General features: G+C 33.8%; 1 pseudogene; it reads right to left on the bottom strand.

The window, feature by feature from the left end:
* Nucleotides 1–1388: 1388 nt before the first annotated feature.
* LOC103486201 (probable hexosyltransferase MUCI70) lies at nt 1389–3634 on the bottom strand (annotated as a pseudogene).
* Nucleotides 3635–7439: the final 3805 nt, after the last annotated feature.

The raw sequence follows: 7439 nt of genomic DNA, 5'->3' as shown, positions 1-7439 counted from the left end.
ACTGTCAATTGTAAATAAAGCTTAGATCGCAAAGAGTACAACAAAGCTTGGTCGGTGATTCAACAAGTGGTTCTCCCCTATAATACATTTTAAACATTTTAAGGTTTAACGGGCTTGCATATGAAAATTGCAAAATGTCACACATGATGCTCAAAGGTCAACGACATCAAAAGGAACATAAAGATAAAGTGGTTTGAATATGTTTGGGCATGCGGTCATAGGCAAACCATGCTTTGGACAAGCATACTCATGACATGCACCAACCCCTTGGCGTCATGCTCTACGTGCCAGGACGCCAAAATATGCAATTTCGGGCCATTTTTAGGTGATTTTGTCATTTTTAGAAAAGTTTGGATTTTTCTAAGGACAAGAGATTAATTCAAGTTTAAATGCCATTTTTTCAGGAGAAGAAGAAATTAGACAAATTTACAAGCCAAGGGTCTAACTACCATTTGTGAGTGATAAAGCGAATTTCTAAAGAGCTTTTTATTCAAAAATAAAAACTTGTGATTCTTCCAACTAAATTTGAAGAAAATAAATCCATGTGTATGGATAGTATGCATCAACAAAGCTAAATTCAGTCCGTAATTAGATTAAAATCTTTAGTCTGCAAGCTTTTTTAACAATTTGCTTCTAACGAATTTTAAGGTTTAAAGACATGGATTTGAGGTGCCTGAGTTATGTCAACGTTGCAGTAGGGATGATGGAAAATGTGATGCACACTTTATGGTACTTCAACAACGGATGAAATACGCATTGAAAAGTTATCCATCCCCCGTTTGTTTTTGGAATGGATTGGTTTTTTCAAAAAGGGATGTTGAGTTTGTAGGGAGGTTCTAGTCCTGATGTGGTTGTCCCTTTGGAATTTTAATATGAGAAATAAGGCGATTGTATGTTTATCTGATGAATTTTGAAAAATGATTCTGGCAGAAACACTTGGAAAATAGGTGTTCAAAAATACGACTCAATCGTTAGTTAGCTGGTCCATGTTTAATTTTGTATATCAATCGGTGAATTTGAACATGTTACCGATATTAATATTTTTTTTTGTCAATGATTGTTATATATCGATCATATGTAGATCAATGATTGATAATGTTAATGATACAAATGAATTGAAGTGTGTTCTCAATACATTTTATTAAACTATCATACAATATATTAATTCTAGAGTAACTTTTTCTAAAAAAATTAAGAAAATTTCATAATTTTCAATTGGTGATGAGAGCATACCTTTCCACGTATCCCATTTTAAGCTTTTATTGGACTTCTAAATGATTTATCCAAAAAAAAAAAAAAAAAAACCATTATCAAACAAAACCTAGATAACAAAATTAATGGAAATATGCCACAAAATTAATACATGGTGCTTAATTCCTGGAATCTTTTGACATTCCACAAATTGGATGTGTAATATAACTATAACCTTTTCATTACTTTACCTCAATGGTTGTGAATCACGAGAGATTGGATTAGATTAGAATGGATCCAAAAAATCAATAGCATTCACTACCCCTTTGAAGTAGAGCCACAAATAGTGGTAGCAAGTCTATTAAGAATATATGGGAAGTAGGAACTATGAGGACAAAATTTCTTCATCCCTTCCCCTTAAGAATTTGTCAGGTAAATATTACAGAAAACTGGATGATTCTTTTCCAGTTGGTAAACAATATTGTTCAACCTGCTTTTGATGATCTTACCACAGTTGGAAGTACAACTAAATCGAGGTTTCCAGGGTAAGGAGTCCACAATCCTAATCCTTCCCTAGTCTTTATCAAACTAGTTGATGCGTTACGCTGCTTCCATTTTTTATACTCTTTCATATTGCTCACATTCCCCTTAAGTTGATCCCAATCTTTACCCACTCTATCAAAGAAGAGTATTCTCTTGTATGTGGGTGCCAAATAAAAAGCAATACTCACAATTCGATATTTGTGCTCCATTCCTTCGTATCGGTAAGTTTTCATGTGAAGATCGATAAGAGGGCGTGCATATCATTTCCTTAGTTTATTGGCATCGGCCTCATCGTAGATACTACGGTGATGCTTATGTTGAGCAATGGCAAAGGCATGCTTCCCACGCCACAAGTATCTGCAGGTTAGCATGAAAAGTAATTTAACAAGAACATTCATAAGATTTGAAAAGGTATTTGCGAATATTCGATCCTTGATCCTGAATTAGCACGTCTCAAAATCCCACTTGGTGCTTATAAAGTAAATAGACTCCCCTCCCCACACCCACAGCAGCTAGCAAAAAGCTGGCTTCATCTGATTAGGTCAAATTATACATTCTTAGGTATATTTTGAAAAGAAATGGGAATTTATTTATAATTAGAATACAAAATATATGTGTAGAATCATAAGGCTAACAGTTAATAAAAAAGTAATACCTTTCTAGAATGAGCAAAGGGTCTACTATCAACTCCATTTTACCATCCATCCAGATACTATATTGTGCTTGTGGGAATAACCGATGAGTTAATATCTTTGGAACCTTTCCATTTCTTCTTGTCTCATCATAGGGTGGATACTTTAGTAAAACATAAGGCGCCAGATACCGACCCATTTTCCTCCATCATTATCTTCCTCAATAGCAACGTTTTCTCTTATAAATTGCATAGAAATCTCATCCACCACCATAAGAAAACAGAATAGATCCTTAGAACGAACGCTTATATATATTCGAAGGCTGTCGAGGAACATCATATCCATCAAAAATTCCTGAGGCAACAACAAACCTACACTTCTTGACATACTTGATATCAGCAGGAACCATTTCAGCCCCACCATTTCGCATAAAACCACAATGGACCTGATTCGACAACAAAAGCAGTGACGAATTAGCTTACAATCAACTCCAAAAAACAGAGGAAAAACATTCAAGATAACTGGGTTAGGATATGGACAAAAAAGACATTTTGTCCCACCTTCACGGTTGGTTTTAGTTTAAAGCTTTCCTCTCTTTGTGTCCAGTTCTGAAGTCCTCCAAACAGTGGCGATGTTTGAGATCCATTTATTGAGTACTCAGCGTCAGTGATGTAGACAAGTCATTTGAAAATTTCATCTGGAGTTCTTCCTTTTGGGATGACTACTTTATCGGCTTCATCCATCAAGGGAATTGAACAACCTAAGTAAATAATAATTAAACATTACACTAAAGTTTTCTGCACATCATTTTGATATGACAACTAAAAACAAAATTCAAAACACAAAAGAGTGGATAGCACTTACTTGTGCCTTTGCCATTATTCCCATTGAGTCTAAGATCGTGAAAACCTTACTTTCTTTATTACAAATAGCTGTATATCAAGAAACAAAAAGAAATCACATTAAACATCGAGTCAGAAATTAAATGATCTTGAAACAAGACTAAAAAACACTAAAGACGCAAAGTTTTCTTTACAAATACCGGAGAAAAAAGTGATAGAAGAACGGCAAGACCAAACATGAAGGAGGGAGGCAGTGAGAATCAGCAACATCCATAAGATTCCACCCACAAGAAACAATCGAATAAACACCTTCTTCCATACTATCTTCATTGGGTAGTCTGAAGGCAATTTTTCAGGAGAAATGAAGCCTCCTTCAACATCTTCAACCATAACAACCAAAAATCTTCATTTTTCTGGAATAATTTCAATTTTATCTATCATGCAGCACAAATATCCCATACAAGACATCGAAAATCTCTCAAACAAACATCTATATCTTTTTTTTAATATTAAAAACAATTTTGGTACCCAAACTATAGTAAAATTATCCATTTAGTCAAACAATTTATTCTTTGAACATTCAAATTTGTAATAATTTAGTCCCGACCTATAAAAAGATTCTGACAATTTTTATTATTTTATAAGGTAGACTTCATATTTATAAAATTATAAAATCTCTAATTATAAATTTAAATCTTATTACAATTTCATACTAATTAATTTATACGGGTCTCTTAAAAAATATAACAAAAAGGTAAAATATTTATATTATATATAACAATTCCGAAAATAGAAAAAGCCCACAAATCCACCGTATAAAATACAAAAAATGCCCCATCAACCATGCTGTCAACAACGTGCGTAATATATTTGGTATACAATCATTTAGATTTGACTATTGTTTGGTACACAATCGTTTAGATTTTACTATTGTTTTGTACACAGTCGTTTATTTTTTCAATTCTATCGTTTAATTTTGTTACACTATTGTTTAATTTGGTTATATTTAAATTTGATTACACGATCGTTTAAATTTAGACCAAATCTAAACAATTTTTTTTTCAGAATTTGGTACACAATCGTTTTTTTTTCACACGATCGTGTAGATTTGTTTACACGATTGTTTATTTTTTCAAAATTCTTTAGTACACGATTGTTTAGATTTGGTTGAACGATTTTTTTAATTTTTTTGGTATACGATCGTTTAGATTTTTCTACACGATGATTTATTTTTTTTACACGATTGTTTACATTTGACTATTTCAATCTAAATGGTTTTATAATTTTATAAATATGAAGTCTACATTATAAAATAATAAAAATTGTTAGAATCTTTTTATACGTTGGGACTAAATTATTACAAAATTGAATGTTCAGGGACTAAAAAAGAAGAGGAAAATAAGAAAGACAAGGAAAAAAATCGCAACTAATAAAAAAGAAGAGGAAAAGAAGAAAGACGATGAAATAAATCGCAGCAAGGAGGAAGACGATGAAATAAATCTCAGCGAGGAGGAGAAAAAAGACAAAAAGGCGAACTTAGAATATTTAAAAAATGGCTAACTTCATCGCCTTTGTTACATGAGCCGTGAATAGTTTTGATGTTTTGTTACATTTATGAAAATTAACCAATTTCCACCGTAGGAACTAACCCGCTGAAATTGTTATGTAGAAAAGTTTTAAGACTAAATTGTAATGAAATTGAAAGTTCAGTAACTAAATCGTTACAAATCAAAATTTAAGAAATAAAAGTAATTTAAGAAATAAATGATTACTTTTATAAAAATTTAGATTATGGGGGGGGGGTTAGGGTTATGTAATCCAACCCCCGTTCGGGGGAAGGGTTATGTAACCCTAGTTTTAACTCCTTAACCCTTCCTCAACCCTTCTTCAACACTTCTTAACCCTTCTTCAACTTTTCCTCAATCCTTCTTCACAACATTATCATAACACTTTTTTCATAACCCTTCCCCCAAACACATCTTATCATAACACTTCCTCCATAACCCTTCCCCCAAACACATCTTATTATAATCCTAGGTTTATCTTAACACTAGGTTTATCATAACCCTAACCCCCCGTAACCCAGCCCTTCCCCCAAACGGCCCCTTAGGGGATTAAATGCGGTGTTTAACCCTTTTTTATAAGCCAAGAAACAAAAATCTTAAGCTTCAACAAAACCCACCGATCCCAACACATCTTCCATAACATAATTCACGGTTCAAATTGCATAAAATTAAAGTAGAATTGGTCTAAATATTTCTAAGTACCTCTAGCATGCAGATTTTGAATATTTCGCTCCCCTCTACGGTTTATTCGTGAAGAAAATGATCTATGTGAACTCGCTATCCATAAGTACTATCTCAACTGCTCATTCGTGGAATAACAAGACATGCAAGAAGAAAAAAAATCAACATTTATATGACATCCTCAAAATGAAGATCCCTTCACTCAACTAATCTTCCGTTCCAATATCTATTTCGTCTTCTGTTATTATCACATTCAGAAAATAAAAAGGTATAATGAAACATAAAACTCAGTTTTGGAGAACACATGGAATCAATAAAAAGGTGATATAGTGCTGAAATTCGAGCAGCAATTGTTGCCATCTCAAATCTGAAGCACAAAAGAGAAGTATGAATTTGAAGAAAACATACTCAAACTTTCTTTTGTCCTTTTTGATGGGAAACAAACAATTTGATTGATATAATAAAAGGAATACAAAAGGATGCCTTGATAATTAAAGATATTTGTTAGTGTAAAAGATGTGTTAGATATTAGTTGTACAAAGTAAAAATAGGTCTAACGTTTGTTAAAGATGTATCAAACACTTGTTATGTATATTAAATAGACATGTATAAGAAAAATAATAATTTTTACTATTGATTTTGCTACATGGACTTCGAGATATAGGACCATGCATGAATTGCTTTTTCTCTTATAGAATATGGGTATATTTTCAATCAGCTTTCAGTTGGTCCATGTTTTCCCCTCTAACCTAAGGAACTGGCTTCACACATTCTTTAGAAATCATTCTTACCTAAGAAGCATCGATACTCCTAAGATGGCCAAGTGTCAGTGTCGGACATATGTCCAAGATCGACACGCCCCCAACACGTGTTAGACACGCCAATTGCCGTATTGATTATTTTTGTTAGAATTTGTGGGATTGATCATTAGGGTATTTACGGAAAGATTATGGAAATATTTACCATAATTCCTCAATCTTTTTCGTTTTTTATTCCTTTGTGTATTCTATTTATTTTCCCTCACTTTTACCTGTTGTAAAATTTATCAAAAAATAATAAGATCACAATATCGTGGTTTTTCTCCTAGCACTCGAGTTTTCACATAAATCGGTGTGTGTTTTTTGTCTCTACTTTCAATATGCTATCAGAGAGGGACATTAAACAAGCCCTAAAAGACAACTACTGATGAAAATCAAATAGAGGAGATAGTCGTTAATGCTTGGATCAGTGCTGCCTTAGACGAATGGTTCTACCACCTTCAGACAATGCCAAAAAATGTAATCCCGTTGGTTTCACTATCGTCCGAGTTGCCAAAGACCCCTTACGCGCTGCCATGCGCCGCTGCCAAAGCTACATGTGTTGGTCCTTCCTCCTCAGACAGTGTCGACTATCCCATTTGTCCAACCCTCTTCTTCATCCATGGCCTATATTGGTCCTCATGCCCCAATTTATGTACTGCCACCTAATTTCGGTCGGCCACCATCGCTTCTATCGTCAAATCTGTATGTGTTGCCACCCACTGACCTAAATTATCATTCCGATGTTAAGAATCCTCAAATTTACTCAACATTTGAGGTTGGTGAATCTTCGACAAATTTCACCCTAACATGCAAGCTTCCTTGAGAATAGCTAAACAACAACTAGAAGGGCTTCGACAACAAATTGCAGCAATTGAGGCTACCTTAGGGACGAAATCTAATACTCATACATCGATGTATTCTAATAATAAAAAAACCTCATTTCCTACTTTATCCTCTCCTTATGTGACTAATACAGTGACTTAGTCTATATAATATCACCTTTAAGGGAAAAAGTTGAATGGTAGTAATTATTTCTCATGGTCTTAATCAGTGAAGGTGGTCCTTGAAGGACAACATAAATTTGATTTTTTGCCCTCTACCGAGCGACCCACGGGAACGATACTGGAAGGTAGAGGACTCTATACTTTGATCCATATTGATCAATAGTATGGAACCCTTGATCGA

This window comes from Cucumis melo, chromosome 8, assembly GCF_025177605.1.
Source record: "Cucumis melo cultivar AY chromosome 8, USDA_Cmelo_AY_1.0, whole genome shotgun sequence".
Lineage (NCBI taxonomy): Eukaryota > Viridiplantae > Streptophyta > Magnoliopsida > Cucurbitales > Cucurbitaceae > Cucumis > Cucumis melo.
The sequence above is the reverse complement of the archived record's forward strand: the minus strand, read 5'-3'. Positions and strand labels throughout refer to the sequence as shown.